We start from the raw sequence: 22,803 nt of genomic DNA, 5'->3' as shown, positions 1-22,803 counted from the left end.
GAAAGAGCTGAGTTTAAACGAGCAAATCAAGATGATCATGCCTTAAAGCGTTTGTGAAGATACTAACAAAGCAGTAAAGCAGTTTATGGATGCCACAGTCTTACAACCTGAGGTGTTGTGAATACAGATCATTACTTTTGGACTCTTGTTGCTCAACCCAGAACTAAAATAGAAACCGTTGCTGTATTTTTATACCTTGAATGCTCATACTGTTGCATAATGTTAGAATAATTCCGTATTTTATCAGTTCAGCTCTCTATTCATGACATACCACAACTTTCCTGTGGCTCTAAGTTTCTTTTAATGACAGAGGTTGTGGGTTGAAGTAGACAGAAGTAATGGTTCTCATTAATAACAACCTCTTGCTTAAATCCCTTTTAATCTCTGGAAGGGCAGCGTGCCAGAGGCTCGAGAGGTACCAGGAATTGTAATGGTGCCATAACCACCGCTAATACCTTTAACAGCAGCCTGGCAGAGGTGAGATTAATTGTGCACGTGTTTGCTTTCTCCCAAGTATAAGTGAGCTGTTTTTATAGTTTTCCCTCAGTTTCAAGGAATGAATTACTGAACATACTTTCAGTTTCGCCTGGGACTGTGTTTTTATCCATTTGAAGCAAACTATTTTACAGAGGTGAAATATGTCTTTAGTAATATAAAATTCTATATGAAAATTATATATAAACAAATCAAATGTATTTGTACATAAGATATTATAAGAAAATTGATATATATGTATGTATACTTTATAGACATACTGAGTTGCTAACATTTTTAGTTTTCCTGTTAGTAGTAGTATATTAACTTAATAGGTAATATATATATATATATATATATTATTAATATTCAAGAAAATTCATACATCAGAAAATTGATAAGTATACATGTGAATACAGTTCAAAGTTTTTGTTATTGTTTGTTTGCATTGCATGATTGTCCAGTGTAATAGTCACACATGCAGAGCTGTTTAATCTGAAGCGTTTACGAGATGCGTCTCCAGCTGCCATGAGCTTTCTGTTGACATCTGGATAAATATCATGCTCACTGGTGTGCAGTGAAATTTGATTGGCTGCTATTGACACAATGAACTGTTTACTGACCGTATTTAATCTCACTTCCTGATAAGCTGCATGCTGTCCATCGCTTATGTATGCTTCTGTCGTTTACACGCTTGTTTGCAAAAGTATTTGACCTTTATCAAAACGACAACAATGTGGGAATCAATGTGATAATGGATGGGAGGTTATTTAAGTCCATCCTTTGGGATGTTTTTTTTTTTTTTTTACTTAAAACTTTGAATATTTTTCTCTCTCTGTCTCTCAAAAAAACAAAACAAAAACAAACACCTTAAGCAGCCTTTTTTTGGTCAAAAAAAGAGAACACTTTGGCCATATCGGTTGTGGATTGATTGCTGAGCAGAGCAGTCATTGATAGCCTTTCGAGTGTTTGCGTTTCTTAGCCTTAGCAAATGCAAACTGATGGCGAGGCCTCGTCTCCCCCTCCTTTTTTTTTCTTTTTCAAACAAGCTTTTAAAGCAAACAGCTCAGACGATATCATCAGTATTTTCAAGCTATTATTCAGCTGTTATCTTGCTCTTGATTAGTTGAGAAATGAGTTATGTCCTCACTGCATAAACAACTGTCTGGGAGTTCCCAAAGTCATCCCTCATCCCAAGGGAAGGAGGAGTTCTGGAGCAGAGGGGCCCCAGGGCCTGGGGATTTGTACAAACAAAATGGGGGGCCATGGAAGTGTGCAATACAGTCATGAATTTGACTCTTCCACCATCATAGGAGACTGCGCTTACGGCCAAATTCAATTCCTGTTATAGACTGAGTGTATTTTAAGAAAAAGTTTTTCAGTTTATATTGAAGTGCCAAAATAAAATAAACTGAATAGAAATATTTAAAATAAATTGCTAAAATTAAAAATTAAAACTGGAAAAAAAAAAAAAAATGCTAATTCAAAATATGAATACATTCTTTAATATATAAAAATGCTAAAATAACACTAATACTGATATTTATTTGCATTTATGCAAGTCTCAAACCTTTACAACAAGAAAAAACATGCTTCTTTAAACTTTAGTTGCAAGGTGCAGTAATGCTAACTGCTGATTTGAAATGTTTTTCAGTCCCATGGTAGCGTTGTGAGGAGGTCCTGGTATTCTCTCGCAGACTGCGCAGGCACAAAAAACCAAGCGAAGTGATTTAGGATCGTCTGCCTATAAAATCTACTACTGACAGTTATGAGTCCAATGAAAATAAAAGGTGTCCTGGAGCAGTGCCGCGCAGTAAGTCAGTGTTTTGACTTGGAGAGCATTCAGAAAGCTTCGAATGCAGCGCTTAAGCTCTTCCCACCACATTGGGATTTATTTAGAAATTATTAGAAACAGGCGAGTCTGTAATCTAGCATTCTGAAAACTTATTCTTTATCTTTAGGCTTTCTCACCATATAGGGATGCATTTAAAAAAAAAAAACTACACAAAAAAAACATTATAAACATTTGAATGAGTTTCATTTCTGAATGTCAGAAAAGCAGTAACACTGACCCCACATTTGACCCCGGACAAAATTAACTTGAGATTCAGAGTCTGCTGTGTGACCTGCGGGGGCAGTGTGGGACAGCCAGAGAGCTGGAAACAGGACCCGGGGGAGAGGTTACCGCTTGCAACTGATCTCCAGTCAGATTCCCATCCTCCATTTCAGATCCTTGATGCTGTGGAGCCCGAGCCAAGACTGTTCTGAGACCTGTAGTCTGTGAGATTGAGCCTGTTTTTTGAAACATGCATTGTGTATTATAGTGAAAACGTATTCAGTTCAAGTTTATTTTGTATATATATTATATTACAATACATATTGTGGTAACACTTTAAAATAAGGTCCCATTAGTTAGAGTTAGTTCACCCAAAAATGAAAATTCTGTCATCATGTACTCACTCTCAAGTTGTTGCAAAATTGTATTAGTTTCTTCTGTTGAACTCAAAAGAAGATATTTTGAAGAATGGTAGCCGTTGTTCTTTCTTTCTTACTTACTATGGAAATCAATGGAATCCATAAGCTGTTTGGTTATCCATATTCTTCAAAATATCTTCTTTTGAATAATATCGCAAAATATTGAAATTTTTTAGTGAGCTATCCCTTTAACATTAATGCATGAACATGAGAAATACAGTATTTTTTTGAATCTTTGTTAGCTTTACTTCATCATTAGTCAATTTTAGCCCAGGTCTATTAAAAAACATTAACAGAGACAACTTTTGGTTTGTATTAGTCAACAGATTAATAAATGCTTTAGAAGTGTTTTTCATTGTTAATTGATGTTAGCTCAAATCCATTTGTATTTGAATGACATATTAGTAAATGTTGAAATTAAGATTAGAAGTAGTTTTGTAGCTAACAAATGGATCCGTGCTGTTAAATGTTACCCATTTAATTTCAAGCAGCTTTAGAGAAAATACATGTTTCAAAGTTACAATGTGAAAGCATTCCGTTATCAAATTATGAAAGTATATTCTGATAACAGGCTGTATTCTGTTATCAGTTACTTATAGCTACTTGGCTTCACTATAAAACTCAAGGGGGATAAATGCAGTGTGTGAGTGTTATATTTAGCCATGGACAGGAATGCACACATTTCCCATGTTATCAGAACATATTTGTCCTTTTCTCCCACTTCTGTTTCTTCCACGGTGGCAGTGTGTTCCTCGGGCGGATCAGCGAATGAAATGGGACTTCCATGTGTAAAGCTGGCGAAGATGAGTACGCTCTGATGCTGATGATTAACGATGTGGCTAGCGTCGATTCTAAGCGGGACGCTTGCATCCTCCCCCGGGCCTGATCTCACTGAAAGGTATCCGAAAAAAAAGACCCTCTAATGAAAACATCAAGCCCTTTCCACATTTCAGCAAGTTATGCTCATGTAGTCACCCGGAGGGATGTTGCGGGTTTGGAAACAAGAGACAAAATGAAGGAAAAGAATAAAGAAAGGCAGTGAAAGAGAAAACCCCAGAGAAACGGCTCTGAGCTTTAGGCCAACATTGGGTGGTCCGGCAGAATCTGTCCTTGGGGTTCTCCGTTAGCGGATACTGTGACGTATTTTTTTGTCAAAAGCGGCTGTGGAAGCGAATAAACGCTGCTGTCGGCATCACTCAGTTAGATGTGAGATGGCTTTCCCTCCGCATTCCTCTACAGCCTTCTTCAGAGCGCTGTGAACCATTACAAATGTATCCTGTCGTAATGTTAGATAAACCATCTTTCAGCAATATGTTATCTGCTTTGACCACATTCTGTCTGTTTGGAAAATAACGGCATTATATCAAGGCACTGAAGGAAATATCTTTGTTTGTTTGATGGGTGTGCAGTGTTGCTTTCCATGTCATCCCTGATAAATCTCACAGATTTCTTCTCTTGTTTTCTTGAGGCCGACCGCCCACTAGGGGCAGAAGACGCTGCCAAACAAGTGATGTGTGCTGGTGGTTATGAGCCTCATGCCTAGCCTATACTGCTAACCTGGAGTAGGACATCTGAGGAAACTTGAGGAAAACTTCATTAGGTATCACAAACTACAATTAACTTTTACATTGTTTATTAAGAGAAGATTCCAGGTTCAATTCAAGTTAAGCTCAATCAGCAGCACTTATGACACAATGATAAATACCACATCATGGTCCATCATTTTCTTTAAATAAAGCTAAAATCTGTGCCTGAGTGAGGAATCAGGGTTTCCGTGGGTTTTAAAGAGGTCTTTAAAGTCTTAATTCGCGCTTCCACAAATGAAGGTCTTAAATCAGAGCAGAAAGTCTTCAATTCATAAAGTTATGGTGTTAAAGATGTATTAAGATATACATCTACCTTTTTGTTTTCTAGTACAATAGTGAATGAGTGCACTGACCTTTTACATATTTGTTAACATGACATTGCAAACCTTAAAAGAAATCATTTATAAAGATGTTGAATACAGCTCAAATAATACACTAGTTTTAACATAATAATGCAGGTGAGGTGTTTAATAAAATGTTCACATCCATTGTAAGTGCCTTATTTATTATTTTTTCACAAATGCTGTCAGTTGAGTTTAGGAATATTTCTTTATATCAAAACTTATTTCAATTTTACCTATGCAGATTTATCATTTTAAGTTACAGTACTGTTCAAAAGAGTCTAAGATTTTTTAATGTTTTTGAAAATGTCTCTTATGCTTATGCTAAATGATGTAATTAATTCCTGTGGTGCAAAGCTGTATTTTCCGCATCATTACTCTATTCTTCAGTGTCACATGATCCTTCATATCTTTTCATTTCCCATTGTTATCAGTGCTGAAAACAATTGTGCTGCTTAATATTTTGAGGATATGACTGTGACATGTTTTTAGGATACTTCTATGAACTTAAGGTTTAAAAAACTGCATTTAAAAAATAAATAAATAAATATAATTTCGATTGCTTTTGATCAATTAAATGCATCCTTGCTGAATAAAAGTATTAATTTCTAATTAATATTATTATAATTTTTCTTTTACTGCCTTCAAACCTCTGAACATATAGGCTACAGATTAACATTAGTTCATGTATTATTGACAAACTAACACATTCATTTGAACAAATTGAACCGTATTGCAACCTGATTCTCTTACCAATCCAGCATGTCCAAGTGTGAGGTAACCTTCTAAGCAGTTCATTTTCATTCAATACTGTCTTTAAATGTCAGCTACCATTCACTTCCATGACGCTCTTATTGCAAAGCTTGACTGGCAGGTTTTAAAAGCAGCTCTAGAAAATAAATAGTAACAATGCATTGATCTGTCGTTTCTTGCCAGATCATGCTGGCATCGTGATGTTTATCCTCAAGCTCCCTGCATTACCGCCACTCTGCAAGTCGGCCGGTTGCGGAGGTAACAAGCTTTTGAGTGGCACTGGGGTAGTTAATCCAACCAAACGTGGCGTGCAATAATCATCTTGGATTTATTCTGCTCGTTTTTCTAAGGCTCTGTGGTTTGGCGCGACTCTGTCAGCGAGGTCAACAGGCACTTGTACCCTGTCATTATTCAGTGGTTGAAAGACATACAGTGAAAGAAAAGACTGATTGAATGAAAAAAACACACTGAGGAATGAAACGCCCTGGATAAATAAAGGGATCGAGTTTGGAGGAGAGTCAACATCAACCTGTAGGTGTGAGAGGGGGAGAACAAAGCTTGCCAAAGACCTGCTTGCATGGAGACTCGCTGGGGCAAGCCGCCGGGTGAGAATCCATGCCTGCCTTTCACTCAGCAAGACAAGTGACAAGCTCACACCTGTTTATCCTTTTCTTTTTTGGTCTGCTTCAGTGTGAGGTTAGACATAATGTGTTAAATAGTTTCAATTCTAGTCATTAGTATCCGCGATGGCTTTTGAACGTAGCCCGATCACTTCAGGGTGGATGTGATTGGCTGTATCTGTCCCAAACAACAATAATCACATTAAGGATCTTAATCAGCGGTTTTGTTAGTGAGTCCACACACCTTAAGCACACAGAACAGTTAAAAAGGTGTTTGAGCCCTCGAGGTACATTTACATGAATGCTGACTGGCACTGTTACCATAACTGGAAGACACTTTCTTAGGGAAGTTATGAGGAATAGTGTTTGTGATGATGATTATCTCTGCAGGTAACCATAGAAGAGACTGTCAGGACACATTTGAAGAAAAACAGAAAGCCATGCAGATGTACAGTACAGGGGCGTAGGAGCGATCCGAAAAGTGCGGGCGGACGTGTTATAAATCTCTGTCATGATTGACATGTTTTCAGATGCTTACTTGCCATGGATACACTCTTCAGAGATAATAATTAATAATAATTCCTTACATTTATATAGCGCTTTTCTAGGCACTCAACGCGCTTTACATTGTGTGTGGGGGAGGGGGGGGGTCTCCTCATCCACCTGGATGATGACCTTTAAAACTTCAAAGCTAAACTTTATTGACTCATCAGTCAGTCGCTGTAGCGTTTTTGTCACGTACGTTTAAAAATTAGGGCCAAAACTTTGTGGTGACAGCTGGGGCTGCACGATTTTGGGAAAAACCTCTAAGTGTGATTTTTCTGGTTACAAAAAAAAATTGCAATTTTAAATTCATTTAAAAAATGCTTGTTTTTAGAGCTGCACAATTTGGACTGAAGGTTGGAATTGTGTATTAAAATAAAAATAATAAAATAATAGTTATGATTAGTAAATAAAAATATAACACACATACTATTGTAGTATTTCACTGTAAACAATATATTAATTGCATATTAGTAACAATTTTATTTTACATTACAACTGTAAAATTACAACATTAAATGTATTTTTCAATTTCTTAATTTTCAAACATTAAACCATCCAACTTTTATTTTTCGCCCATCACCCAAGCTGAAGTCGCTGAGGTGGTTCGCAAGCTCCTCAGTGGCAAGGCATCGGGGGTGGATGAGATCCGCCCTGGGTGTTTCAAGTCTGTGGATGTGGTGGGGCAATCTTGGCTGACATGCCTCTGTAATATTGCGTGGATGTTGGGGACAGTGCCTCTGCACTGGGCAACTGGGGTGGTGGTCCCCCTTTTTAAGAAGGGGGACCGGAGGGTGTGTTCCAAATATAGAGGGATCACACTCCTCAGCCTCCCCAGAAAAGTCTATGCCAGGATACTGGAGAGGAGAATCCAGCCAATAGTAGAACCTCGGATTCAGGAGGAACAATGCAGTTTTCATCCGGGCCATGGGACACTGGACCAGCTTTATACCCTCACTAGGTTGCTCAAGGGTTTATGAGAGTTCGTCCGACCAGTCCACATGTGCTTCGTGGACTTGGAGAAGGCATTCGACCGTGTCCCTCTTGGCATTTTATGGGGGGTGCTCTAGGAGTATGGGGTCCGAGGCGCTCTATTAAGGGCTGTACAGTCTCTGTACAACCTGAGCAGGAGCTTGGTTCGCATTGCCGGCAGTAAGTTCGGGGACCACAAGATTTCATCTCTGCTATTTGCAGATAATGTTGTCCAGTTGGCTTCATCAGGCCTGGACCTTCAGCGTGCACTGGGATGGTTTGCAGTCGAATGTGGCGTGGCGGGGATGAAAATCAGCACCTCCAAGTCCGAGGTGCTCAACCGGAAAAGGGTGGCTTGCCCTCTCCAGGTTGGAGGAGAGTTCTTGCCCCAGGTGGAGGAGTTCAAGTATCTTGGGGTCTTGTTCACGAGTGAGGGAAGGATGGAACGTGAGATTGACAGATGGATCGGTGCAGCGGCAGCAGCAATGCAGTCGATGTACCGGGCTGTTGTGGTGAAGAAGGAGCTGAGCCAAAAGGCGAAGCTCTCGATTTACCGGTCAATTTATGTTCCTACTCTCACCTATGGTCATGACTGAAAAGACAAGATCTCGGATACAAGCGGCTGAAATGAGCGTCCTTCACAGGGTGGCAGGGCGCACCCTTAGAGATAGGGTGAGGAGCTCTGTCACATGGGAGGAGCTCAGAGTAAAGCCACTGCTCCTCTACATCGAGAGGAACCAGTTAAGGTGGCTCGGACATCTGTTTCAGATGCCTCCTGGATGCCTACCCAGGGATGCCTACCTGTTCCGGGCTTGTCCTACCGGGAGGAGGCCCCAGGGAAGACCCTGGACACGCTGTCTCTCGGCTTGCCTGGCAACGACTTGGGATTCCCCTGGAGGAGCTGGAGGAAGTGTCTGGGGAGAGGGAGGTCTGGAGTTCCTTGCTGAGACTGCTGCCCCCGCGACCCGGCTCCGGATAAGCGGTTGATGATGATGATGATTTTTATTTTTTAAGGAACACCACAGGGAGCTCTTCCAGCTTCTCTCTTGTTAATAAGTGATTCTCATTGCAAGTTTGGGAAGATGGTTGGCGCGTGTTGCATTCCTTAATGCATGTTAAAGCGACTCAAACACTGGCAGATAAAGAGCTGCTCATGTGTAGATGAACACAGTGCCGTGCTTCCCTTTAAAACAGTGTTTACCTGTTACTAAGGTTGAGCTGTATGATATACAGGCATAACACAGGTTTTTCACCTCATAGTACCACACTGAAAAACATGGTTGCAGAGTTTGTTGAAGTTGTTTTTAGATACTGTTTACTTGGCTATTAAGTATGTGTACTTAAATGTATATCTTGTTTCATGATCAGATGACATGCACACTGATTAAATAATAAGCATGACCTCCTCACCCTACATTCCTGTTTATGGTTATTAAACAAAAACAGAAAACATTATCATTAGAAAATGGAAAAATTCATTAGAAAAGTTATTGCTAGGGTGCCACACAAAAACCTTTATGCAACATTCTGGAAACTTTTTTTTTTTTTTTTTGTAATAATAAGACCTACTGTACAGATTCATTTGTGATGAATCTTCACTCTTAGTGTGAAAAAAAGACTTTATGCATTGGTGTAATAGGTAATAGTAATTGTTGAATATAAAATCACCGTTTAAAGCTGGCATGAAACATTTTTGGGCAGAACCTGATTTTGTCTATAAGGAATTGATTAGATCACTGTCATTTGCTAATTGCAGCAAGGGAGGGATATTTTCCCGCCTCCTTGTCAGCGTACACTTAATCAAAGAAATGTTGCAATGGCGAGGGGAAGATATGTTTTTGAATAGGTTATGAGGGCCAATCAGTTGTTAAAAATAAATAAATAAATAAGATGATGATGATGTGCACAGATAAATCATTTGTAATTAACACTGCAATATTCTATAAAAATAAGAATTTATCATTTTTGACCTCATGGTGACTTTGTTTCCAGTGTTAGTCATATCAAATGTGTACAGCCGTTTTGTTGTTTTGCGGTGTCAGTGCTTCTATTCCTTCTGTCTCTGTTTCTTTATCCTTCTTTATGCGTTACCTCACACACACACAAACGCTTATACACACATCTCAGGTGACCTAGTTACTATGGCATCTCAGAGGAGACTCACTGCAAATTACAGTGGAGCGAGAAATCTGACGCATAGATGGCATGCCACTGGCGAATATGTATCTTTAACTTCCGTAAAACTTGACCCATTTGAGCCAACTGGATCCAATTTACCTTTTAGCTCCCCAAACCACTGCCAATCAAGAGCTGCTCATCTGTTCATCTTAAAACCAGCATATCTATAAAACATCTAATCTTTTGAATTCAGTAATCTCGCTCACTCCAGTACAGTTTGTATCTTGTGGAGCACAAGAAACTTCCCCACAACCTTCTGCTACAAACAGCTCTTTGGAAAGGGTCATTCTCAGCATCTCATGCTCTTCCCACAAGAGTTGAGCTTGTCCCACAAGCTTCTATATTCAGTCTTCCACTATTCCCCACTGGTTGTGTCAGTGTTTGCTTAACCAGGCCTTTGTCATCTAAAACAGGCTCTTAAAGGGATAGTTCACCCCAAAATGAAAATTACTCCTTGATTTACTCACCCTCAAGCCATCCTAGGTACTGTAAACATGTGTATATACAGTAGGTATATGTGACTTTCTTCTTTCAGACGAATACAATCGGAGGTATATTAAAAATGTCCTGGCTATTCCAAGCTTTATAATGGCAGTGAATGGCGGTCAAGATTTTAAAGCAAAATAAAGTGCATCTATCCATCATAAAACGCTCCGCCTATATCCTACGTCTTCCGCCGGAATGCCACTCTCTTGTGAACGCACATAAAACAGTTAGCTGGAAGCTAGAGATTACGGTTTGTAAGGTTTTTTAATATGAATATTTTTCTTACACAAACGCATCGTGTGGATTCATGCACTTTTTTGGGCTTCAAAATCTTGACCACCATTCACTGCTATTATAAAGCTTTGAGGAGCCAGAACATGTTTTAATATAACTCAGATTGTATTTATCTGATAGAAGAAAGTCATATACACCTAGGTGTCACGATAGCTACGGAGAGGAGCAAGGAATGCGGAGGTAAGGGAATATTACAGTCAAACAACAGTCTTTAATAATCCATACACAGGGTAACACAGGGCAGGCTGGAGACACATGTAGCACATCAAGACGTTTAACACTGGACAAGGGAACATAAGGCAGACAAAACTTTAAATACAGGACTTAACGAGGTAATTAACGAGACACATCAGAACCAAATGAATACAATCAAACAAGGGAGAAACTGGGTCACGGGGAGCACTTGGGGAGAAAAAAAACACAGCCAGTCCATGGGCGTGACAACAGGGTGGCTTGAGGTTGAGTAAATCATTTTTGGGTGAACTATCCCTTTAACAAAACTCTGCATACTGAAACTGTTAAAGGGATAGTCCACCCAGAAATTGTTTCTGTCATCATTTACTCACCCTTATTTACTCACCCTTATTATTTTGAAGAGGATTGGTAACTAAACAGTTTTGGTGGCCATTGACTTCCATTTGGATGGAAAACACTGAGACTTTTTTTTCTTTTTTCTTTAATCTTCTTTTATATAAAAGAAAGAAGGTCATATAGGTTTGGAATGATGTGAGGGTGTGTAAATAATGACAGAATTTTCATTTTTGGGTAAACCGTGCCTTTAATATAAATACGAAATGCAAATTGACCCATTTCCTTTCCTTAGTGCACATTACTGTGCAGGATTCATTGGTGCATGTTATTGCAAATAAAAAAATAAATAAAAAAAGGTTTTCCTTGCAATTTTTAACCAGAATGTGATATAATGGCTTTTCAGCTGATGTCACATTTGTATCAAGCATTGTTATAACAGACTATGTGAAGAGTTCAGATGCAAAAGCCTCTAAGTGCTGTCTGAAATATTCTTCTAAAATGAGCATTTTTATCAGGCTCCTATATTTATGCTCAGTTATTTAACTTTAATTGCATAGAAAAGGACCTACAGTGAGGAAAATAAGTATTTGAACACCCTGCTATTTTGCAAGTTCTCCCACTTAGAAATCATGGAGGGGTCTGAAATTGTCATCGCAGGTACATGTCCACTGTGAGAGACATAATCTAAAAAAAAAAACCCAGAAATCACAATGTATGATTTTTTAACTATTTATTTGTATGATACAGCTGCAAATAAGTATTTGAACACCTGAGAAAATCAATGTTAATATTTGGTACAGTAGCCTTTGTTTGCAATTACAGAGGTCAAAGCGTTTCCTGTAGTTTTTCACCAGGTTTGCACACACTGCAGGAGGGATTTTGGCCCACCTCCACACAGATCTTCTCTAGATCAGTCAGGTTTCTGGCCTGTCGCTGAGAAACACGGAGTTTGAGCTCCCTCAAAGATTCTCTATTGGGTTTAGGTCTGGAGACTGGCAGGCCACGCCAGAACCTTGATATGCTTCTTACAGAGCCACTCCTTGGTTATCCTGGCTGTGTGCTTCGGGTCATTGTCATGTTGGAAGTCCCAGCCTCGACCCATCTTCAATGCTCTAACTGAGGGAAGGAGGTTGTTCCCCAAAATCTCGCAATACATGGCCCCGGTCATCCTCTCCTTAATACAGTGCAGTCGCCCTGTCCCATGTGCAGAAAAACACCCCAAAGCATGATGCTACCACCCCATGCTTCACAGTAGGGATGGTGTTCTTGGGATGGTACTCATCATTCTTCTTCCTCCAAACACGTTTAGTGGAATTATGACCAAAAGTTCTATTTTGGTCTCATCTGACCACATGACTTTCTCCCATGACTCCTCTGGATCATCCAAATGGTCATTGGCAAACTTAAGTCGGGCTGGACATGTGCTGGTTTAAGCAGGGGAACCTTCCGTGCCATGCATGATTTCAAACCATGACGCCTTAGTGTATTACCAACAGTAACCTTGGAAACGGTGGTCCCAGCTCTTTTCAGGTCATTGACCAGCTCCTCCCGTGTAGTTCTGGGCTGATTTCTCACCTTTCTTAGGATCATTGAGACCCCACGAGGTGAGATCTTGCATGGAGCCCCAGTCCGAGGGAGATTGACAGTCATGTTTAGCTTCTTCCATTTTCTAATGATTGCTCAAACAGTGGACCTTTTTCACCAAGCTGCTTGGCAATTTCCCGTAGCCCTTTCCAGCCTTGTGGAGGTGTACAATTTTGTCTCTAGTGTCTTTGGACAGCTCTTTGGTCTTGGCCATGTTAGTAGTTGGATTCTTACTGATTGTATGGGGTGGACAGGTGTCTTTATGCAGCTAACGACCTCAAACAGGTGCATCTAATTTAGGATAATAAATGGAGTGGAGGTGGACATTTTAAAGGCAGACTAACAGGTCTTTGAGGGTCAGAATTCTAGCTGATAGACAGGTGTTCAAATACTTATTTGCAGCTGTATCATACAAATAAATAGTTAAAAAATCATACGTTGTGATTTCTGGATTTTTTTTTTTAGATTATGTCTCTCACAGTGGACATGCACCTACGATGACAATTTCAGACCCCTCCATGATTTCTAAGTGGGAGAACTTGCAAAATAGCAGGGTGTTCAAATACTTATTTTCCTCACTGTATATATTGCCATTAGAGTAAAATTACTGAACCTAAACATAGGAGCCTGATAAAAATGTAATTTTAGAAGAATATTTCAGACTGCACTTAGAGGCTTTTGCATCTGAACTCTTCACGTGCTCTCTTTCGCCTTAGCTTTGTGGTTGTACCTTTTGCTAGATTTAAATTAACTTTCTTGTTCAGTCACTTTGGTAAAAGGGCATTTGCAAGAAATACAAATGTAAATATAATGAAAGGGTATGAAATTAAATACTTTGTTTTGAATTGAAACATCTACAGAGCATTTATGCCAAATTGATTATGCAAAATAACCCAAATATTTCAGCCAGTATTGCTTCCAAATTCAGTAAAGTGCAGTAGGACCCATTTCAGTAGCCAGATTTACTGTGTTTTGAGCCCAAAACACTGAGGCATAATGTATGCAGAAATCCCAGAATGTGCAAATGGGAGCCATGTAATTTACCACATATAGATAGCATCAGTCAGAGTTTGCGATCAGTCATGGGTCTAATGGTGAGGATTAGCTTTAAGAAGCCAAATGTAATGACTTCTCAACAATGATGGATGGTGTGTCTACATACATGACGCAGGAGATGATGTTCCCTTATTTTCAAAAAGCTGCAGGTATGAGGTGTGGGTGAGTGTTTTTTATGTAACTACATAATTGGAGCAGGTAATGGCTGATTTTAAGCATGGTGAATATTTATTTATGATCATTTAATTTGATCTGTGTTTGTTGGTGTACTCCAGTGATAATCAAATGGTGAGTCATGACCCGGTCTGATCTGGTACCAGTTGCTGCTTAGACTAGTCTTAAAAGTTTTTTTGTCTTCTACTTCCCAAGACTGGTCATAATTTTGTAAAGTCAGTTACATAAAAAGGTATTGGTCTAATTCAGTCTTGCTACAAAAAGTTGGACTGATTACTACTTGGTTAACTGCTAGTTGGTCAAACTTATATGTTTATGCGACTGGCCCCTGATCTTGGGTAACGTGAGGAAAAAACTTTTGGACTTTACAATAGGGTTAAATGTTTACAGCATTTATTGGTCTAGTTTAGTGTATATTTCTGCGTTATTGCTAATTCATGTTTGTTCATAATACATTAATGTTAATTCAAATAAAACTTGATGCAAATGTATTCATTTATATTGGAGACATTTCAATTAAATAAAGCATTTAAAACAAATTTGTTTTATTTATTTATTTTATTTTATTTTTATGGTTCTTCTGTTGGTTTAGTACAGAATAGTTTTTGAACTAATTTAGCATATTTTGTTTAGTATTTTGCTTTTGCAAAGATGGGAACATTCTAAAAGTTTCATTATAAAACGGATAGTTCCGGTCCTTGATTCTGATTGGTTGAGCCAAGTTTGAAGCTGTTGTAAATTACTCTATGAACATACACCTTTGTTTATATTTGTGTGTTGCTCTGCAACCACTTTGTTGGAGCCACAACTGTTTCTGAGAAACTACATTGTTTGGCGGAAGAATAATGTTTTTATCAATATTATTACACTTTATTTGCTCTGTTTTATTTAGTGAAACCTTACTACATATATGGAATAACCATTTTATAAGAGCCATAAGCCCCGTGAAGCCGTGGTTTACAGTGAATTTATAACAGCTAAGGGGCGTTGTTAGGCATGACTCAAAGCATTCTTGGGGCTTATTGCTTCAGTAACATTCTGGAATATTCTGTAATCTAGTGCTTTCTGGACATTCCAGAAAATCAAAAGCGTACACACCTGAAGTTTTGGACGACTCCCTTTTGGTAACTGATTATGTTAAACTGTTGTTAACTCAGTATTATGCATATACCATGTAATAACAGAGTAATAACAGATTAGCTTGTATAAATTGTCATCACATTTTTTTTTTTCGTGAGCAGTGTTAATGATACACAACAAGTAATGTTGTTTTCATATTCAGCATGTCAAACTTCATAAAGAAACATTAAAAATAAAAGAGAAACAAGACATATAAAAATTGGTTTCAAATTGTTATATCTATAATAAAAATATAATAATGTTTAAACTCTGTATTTATTTGCTAGTTGACACATTGTGCTGTTTTTTATACATTTTCAACTCTTGTTTATCTGCTAATGACAAACATTATTTGACCTCTTGCATGGTTATTTGTTTAAGTTAAAATTTGTGTTTTTTTTTTTTGTTTGTTTTTTTTAGAAAAGGTACAAAAGCGGTCATTGGGGCAGTACCCTTTCAAAAAGTACAATTTTGTACCTTATTTACCCCTAAGGGGTGCATATTAGTACCTTAAAGGCAAGTATTACCTAAATTGTACACGTTAGTACATAAATGGTACAAATTAGTACCTTTTAAAAGGGTACATTCCAATGACAGCTTTTCTGAGAGTGCACTGTAATTTAGTTTTGCCACGGTGTTGGCTCACCACTTGATCTTGAAGTGCTTCTGTAGAAAGTCCAGTTTAGTTTCACTGTATAAGTATCATTTAATATTGTTATCCCACTGTACAGCAAAGATTCACAGCACAGAGATTCACTTTGAAGTGGGGGATGGGAGGCCTTTTGCAGATGCTGTTGGATATCTTGGCCATTAGGGGGCAGTGCAGCGTGTTGGGTTTCTTTTAGGTAGGACCACTCATTCACTGCAAGACCAGATTAACAACTCCCATGAAAACACCATGTTGTCATGACTCTTGATGGAAAGAGTGACCCAATCGCTCACACACACATATAAGCGAAAGCGTGTGTGCGCGAAAGAGAGCCCACATACTCGCTAAAGACTAAAGACCATCTATTGCTTTTCACTGCTGCTATCAGAAACAGATTCTCCAACCGAGAGGCTGTAAATACAAAACCCCGCCATTAATCTTTCCTTCAAAAGCGTCGTGGTACAAAACGATCCTCTCCCTTGAAAACTCTCACATCTGTGCATAGTATGCCAACTCCAGCCTCCGTGCATCTCAACAACAGAAAGGTATAAATTAGCATGATTAATTAATGAGATAAAGCTATTTCTCAGATGTAATTTGGCATACAATGTAATATCACGTAGCTCTGCTCGGTATTAATACATCATAATAATTCACAACTCCTGCACCACGGCGAGGGCCGCGGCAGGAAGTAGCGTGATTTAGCGTGGCGTCATCAGTCAAACCGCTGCTGCGAGGTTCATATTTTTTTCTCCTAGTCAGGCCGCGGGGTGGAGAGAGGAAGGAAGCCCCTCTTTCCCTTGTGTGCTTTATGGTACTTTTTAAACCGAGATTTTTAGCTTAGCTTTATGGGTTGGCTAGTCTGGAGTGCGTCCCTGAGGGGAAACTAACTGGGCTTCCGGCATAAAGGCAATCTTTTATGCTGTTGTAGTTACATGCAGCGGCTGAGATATGGAACGCGCACACTCTCGTACCTTTATGGAGTTTCCCTGTTTACACTTGGAAGGAACCTCAGTGTTGACATGAAATATGGCTGCCCGTTTTTGGTTTGAATATGAGGTAAATGTCACTTTTAAAAGTCTCAAGTATGTGTGAAGTTGACGTTCTCTGTCGGGGAGCTCCATTCGGTCAGACGTTCTCGAGGAGGAGGTTGGAGTAGGTTTGGCATTGGAGGTTCAAATGCCTCCTTATGAACGCTGCAGTAGCCTTAGTTTATAAAAAGCAAGTGTGTCCAGGATAGCAGACCTAAAGAAGACCTGATTATTGTGTTTGGTGTAAGAGATGGTCCTGGTTGGATAAATCAGATGACAAAAGCAGAAATCTCTGATGTTGTTTGGAATAAGCAGAGAAAGTCAGACAAAGAAAGTTTGACCGTGGCACTCCATAGTAGTATGGGGCAGGGTTTTATAGTTTAGAATTTTTTATTCATTCATTATTTCCAATTTAATTTAATTTAGTTTTCAGTCTGTTGTTGTTGGTTTTTAATTAGTACAGTTGACATTAATGTGTTAAATGGCTTTATTTTAAAGTTTACCGATACAAATGTTTAATTATTATTACATTATTATAAATATAATATATTATTTATATATACCAGTATAATATATCTAAAAATTATTAATTTGTGGATTTTATTTTGTTAGTTTAGTTTTTCCCTGTTATGTGTTTCTTTCCATTTCAGTTATCAAAAATGTTTTTATTAGTTTTCAATTTAGTTTCCTTCAGTGATAATACCACTAAAATGTGTCGGCTTTTTGGACCAAAATTACACTTTTATGTCCTGGGATTTAATTTGCAGCACTTGTTTCACTACAGTTGTACATATGCTTTTTCAAGGCTATCTCACGACCAATTCGTATGTATTTTACGAGGTGGCTAATTCGTACGATTTGTCTAAACCCCAGTGACGGGTAGGTTTAGGGGGGTGGGGTTAGGTGTAGGTCATTCGTACAAATTCGTACAAATTGGCAACTCGTAAAATATGTACAATTTAGCAAAAATCATATGAATTTGTACGAGTGAGGTTGTACGAATTAGCCACCTCGTAAAATATATACGAATTGCTGTGAGATCAGGCTGGCTTTTTTGAAAAGCCAGCAGACAGAATTGCAAAAATAATGACTGTTTTCGAACAGGTCTTTTTTCGAACATTTACCCTGCTGTAATTGGAGGAACAAGCAGGTAGTCCCGCCCCAGTCTCAAAGAGCAAATGTTACTGTGTGGATGTTAAGTTGAGCAGTGTTTTGATAGCACACTAGTCCTTGTATTTTTGAGGGATTCAACTTACAGATGGCTTGTGTCTGTATTTTATAAAAAGTATATATTGTACAAAGTACTTTAGCCTTGATAAAAAAATAAATGACAACGGCTTATTTGTAATGTGTTAGGTTTTTGATGTCATACATTTCAAGCTATTTTTACAGCTTCGCTTCGGCAGATGGACTTTCTGAACTAGGTAATGAATTTAGATTTCTTAAGGTTACAGAATGATTTCATAGTACACAAAACTCCTATTTCAAAAACTTTTAATCCTCATGATATGAGCACTGCAAGAGTTAAAACATTGCTCGAAGGAAAAACAGCCACTGAACACCTGAATGAGTGTTGTTGGATATGGATCACTCGGTTGCACTATGCTTGAGGTACTGAGACTGTAGAAGATGCTGGAAACCTTTCCAGGAGTCTGACATTTCCTTTATGCTGAGATTGATGAACTTAAACGTATCAATTATGTACACAGGTTGTGAAGATCATTGTTGGTCATTGATAAAAGCATCCTGTGGATATAAATGCTTGTGGGAGAAAGACCGAGAGAGATGAATTGCTGAGACGGAGAGAGATGGATTGCAGAAGATGAAGAAATGTAAACGGAGGGAGAAAATGACAGAGTGCCGCAAGTCCCGCTCTCGCAGACTGGAGGTTAAAGATCATTTGAAATGTATAAATGGCTGCTAAAAGACAGTGGGACTGCGAGAGAAGAGGCGTTAGAAAGCAATACACTATAAGACAGGGCCATCTCATAAGGAAAATGTCGCTGTTGTGACTTTTATCTGTGCATCATCTGAACGTCAGTCTGATGACATTCTCACATTGGTTCAGAGGACGTGGGAAAGCCTCTGCCGTCTCTGAACGCTATCGTGTATGAATGACGGAAAACAGGGAAATGGCTTCAACTGTAATGTGTTTTATTGTACTTGTATTAAAACTATAGATTTATGGTACTGTTATAGGCCCTATACATATTTTGAGGCCCTGATACCACCGCTGCCTTTAACTTCATCTTTTCTCTTTATTTTTATATATGTATATACAATCATGGCCAAAAATATCGGCACCCTTGGTAAATATGAGCAAAGAAGGGTGTGAAAATTTATCTGCATTGTTAATCCTTTTGATCTTTTATTAAAAAAATCCACAAAAATCTAACCTTTCATTGGATAATAATAATTCAAAATGGGGGAAAATATCGTTATGAAATAAATGTTTTTCTCAAATACACGTTGGACACAATTATTGGCAGTAAAATATCTCTGAAGTATATTCCCATTCATATTTACAATTTTGAACATGAAATTATCCAGCCATGGCTTCCTGTTTCACAGAAATATAAATAGGAGGGAAAACAAAGCCCAAATTCCCTTAATCATCCATCACAATGAGAAAAACCAAAGAATATATTTCTGATGTGCAGCAAAAGATAATTGAGCTTCACAAATTAGTGAAGTGGCTTTAAGAAAAAAGCTAGAGCAGTGAAAATTCCCATTTCCACCATCAGGGCAATAATTAAGAATTTCCAATCAACATAAAATGTTACGAAACTGCCTGGAAGAGGACGTGTGTCTATATCGTCCTAATGCACGGTGAGAATGAGAGTTTGAGTGGCTAAAGACTCTCCAAGGACCACAGCTGGAGAATTGCAGAAAATAGTTGAGTCTTGGGTCAGAAAACCTTAAAAGAAAATTGTCAAACAGCACCTACATCACATGTTGTTTGGGAGGGCTTCAAGAAAAATTCTCCTAGTTCGTCCAAAAACAAACTCCAGCATATTCAGTTATCAGACATGACTGGAACTTCAAATGGGACTGGCCTCTATGGTCAGATGAAACAAAAAAATGAGCTTTTAACAGCAAACACTCAAGATGGGTTTGGTGAACACAGGGATAAAAAGTACCCCATGTGTACAATGAAATATACTGCTGTATTTTTGATGTTGTGGGCCTATATTTCTGCTGGAGGTCCTAGACATCTTGTTTAGACACATGGCATCATGGATTCTATCAAATACCAACAGATAAAAAATCAATAAGTGACTGACTCTGTTAGAAATCTTATAATGGGCCATGTTTGGATCTTCCAACCGTACAATAATCCAAACACAAACCTCAAAAACAACACAAAAATGGGTCACTGAGCACAAAACCAAGCTTCTGCTGGCCATTCCGGTCCACTGACCTGAACCCTGTAGAAAATGAGTGGAGTGAACTGAAGAGAAGAAGCACCAACATGGAGCTGGGAATCTAAAAGGTCTGGAGTGATTCTGGATGAAGGAATGATCTCTGATCTCTTGTCAGGTGTTCTCTAACCTCATCAGGCATTATAGGAGAAACTTTAGAGCTGTTAAACTGGCAAATGGAGTTTTCAAAAAGTATTGAATTAAAGGGTGCCGTTAATTGTGGCCAATGTGTATTAGAGAAAAACATTTATTTCATAATGATATTTCCCCCCATTTTAAATTCTTATTATCCAATGAAAGGTTAGATTTTTGTGATTTTTTTATATATATATATATATATATATAAAATATCAAAAGGATTAACAATGCAGATTAATTTTCACAGCCTTCTTTGATCATATTTACCAAGGGTGCTGATATTTTTGGCCATGACTGTATATATATGTGTGTGTGTGTCCGAATTTCAAAGAAAAAAAAAATTAAAAATTCATTATTTTGGATGTGATTAGAATAAATAAATAAATTCCTTTCAGCCCTAAAAGTTGGGAAAAGAGCTGGAAAAACCTATAAAAACATAACCTACTTGCATTACAATAGCTATGTTAACATGCAACTAAATAATCCATTAAAGGGATAGTTGATCCAAAAATGAAAATTCTGTCATTACTCACTCTCCTTCATGTTGTTTCAAACCTGTAAGACCTTCGTTCTTCTTCGGAATGCAAATTAAGATTATTATTATTTTTTTTTGCTAAAATCCAACTGCTCTCTAACCCTCCATAGACAGCAATGCAACTGACACGTTTAAGACCCAGAAAGGTAGTAAAGTCATTGTTAAAATAGTCCATGGGACATCAGTGGTTCAACCTTAATTTTATGAAGCTATGAGAATACTTTTTAAATGTGGTAGTTCCCTTGCCATCTATGCAGAGTCAGAAAGCTCTCAGATTTCATCACAAAAAAAATAAATAAAAATTCTTAATTTGTGTTCCGAAGATGAATGAAGGTCTTATGGGTTTGAAACAACATGAAGGTGAGTAATTAATGACAGAATTTAAATTTTTGGTTTAACTATCCCTTTAATATCAGATCGATGACTCTAAAAAAATTCTAACTGAACTTTATTCAAATTAAATTTTGATTAGTTTGGAAGGCTGTTGTAGAAAAATTAGGCATGTAAGTGCTTGATTCTATAGATCTTCTAAACTGGATTAAAAAATACCTTTAGTGTGTGCACATTTATTTATGTAATATGAACTGGTCATTGCAAGATACTAAATATATGCTAAAAAATATGTTCGCTTTAGTTTTGTCATCAAGGCAAACAATACATTTATACTTATGGTTGCTCCATTGACAGTTTCACAGTGGCTTTTTCCAGTTTATCACTGTCTTGTTCATGTAATGCTCATGTAAATGAGTATGAAAATCTGATTGCAAGGTTTACGGTTCATGCAAACAGAACTTTCAGAATGTGAAATCAGATTGGATTCTTTCAGAAATTGAGTGCATGTAAACAAAACTAATAAGTTTGACATTAAAAACAGGCAATGGCTGTCTCAAGTACATTGCATGTATTTCAGTGCGTCATTGCATGACTATCAGTCAAAACCTTTGGACACAAATGACTGTGAATGAAAATGTGAAATGCTTGTAAGTCGTTTTATAGGTAAATATAAACTGTGACTTTCTTTACTAAACTATGTTTTGGTTTAGTTTGGTGTTTGGTTTGATTTGGTTGCTTGGCCCAAATAAGAAACAGCAGCCAACAATTCCCAACCCAAATTGAACTCCTTTATTACTGTTCTACAAGCATCGTGAAGCTAGTTGACAGAATGTCCAGAGTGTGCAAAGCTGGAATCTAGACTAAGGGTGACTACTTTTCAGAAGTCAATGAATGAGTAGGTGTGTCCAAACTTCCTTTGATTGGTACTGTTTGTGTGCATACCATTTTGTGTGTGTACTGAGTAGCGTGTTTGTGCACACACACATAAGCACATATTTACACTGACCCACAAAAATAAAGACAGAAGCACTACACAGTTAACAGGTGGCTGTGCCATTCATTCAGCCCTCTTACATTAACAAGAGATGAAATCCCATCAATGAATTTTTTTGTCTTTTGTCATTCAGAGTTTTAAATAGAGGCTCTTTCATGAAAGTGAAAGCACTCTCCCTGTACAGGTGAAGACAGATGCCATAAATTCCCTTCCTGTCTTTGTCTGTCTGCACATTCAGTATCACTCTGCTGTGACATTCAGGTGGTGTCATAATTACATGCATGATGTAATGTCACTTTTGTTGGCTACTGAGGTAATTCGATTACTACAAACAAAACCAGTAGTTACAGTAATTCTCTGTTACAAACTAATGTGAAGTTTCTCAGTCATCCAGGTCAGGGATTTCCAAACCTTAGGTCAGCTTGACCTAAAATATTTGCTAAGTAAAGAATATATACATATATGTATGTATGTATACAGAGCTGGGTAGATTACTTACAAATTGTAGTCTGTTA

At 38.0% G+C, this 22,803-nt stretch overlaps 1 long non-coding RNA gene across 5 annotated transcripts in view; it reads left to right on the top strand.

Moving 5' to 3' along the window:
* The window catches only part of LOC131536050 (uncharacterized), a 195,056-nt gene that overhangs the window by 134,602 nt on the left and 37,651 nt on the right, over nucleotides 1-22,803 (top strand). For 4 of the 5 annotated variants that reach the window (XR_009269819.1, XR_009269821.1, XR_009269820.1 and 1 more), the window contains 2 exons: nucleotides 3,694-3,847; nucleotides 4,418-4,549. This is a non-coding gene — a long non-coding RNA (uncharacterized LOC131536050). Of the gene's footprint in view, nucleotides 1-3,693; nucleotides 3,848-4,417; nucleotides 4,550-5,812; nucleotides 5,886-22,803 lie in introns of those variants that run through there. The other variant, XR_009269818.1, reaches the window with a different exon arrangement.

The sequence above is a fragment of the Onychostoma macrolepis genome, chromosome 03 (assembly GCF_012432095.1).
Source record: "Onychostoma macrolepis isolate SWU-2019 chromosome 03, ASM1243209v1, whole genome shotgun sequence".
NCBI classification, from domain to species: Eukaryota; Metazoa; Chordata; class Actinopteri; order Cypriniformes; family Cyprinidae; genus Onychostoma; species Onychostoma macrolepis.
The sequence above is the reverse complement of the archived record's forward strand: the minus strand, read 5'-3'. Positions and strand labels throughout refer to the sequence as shown.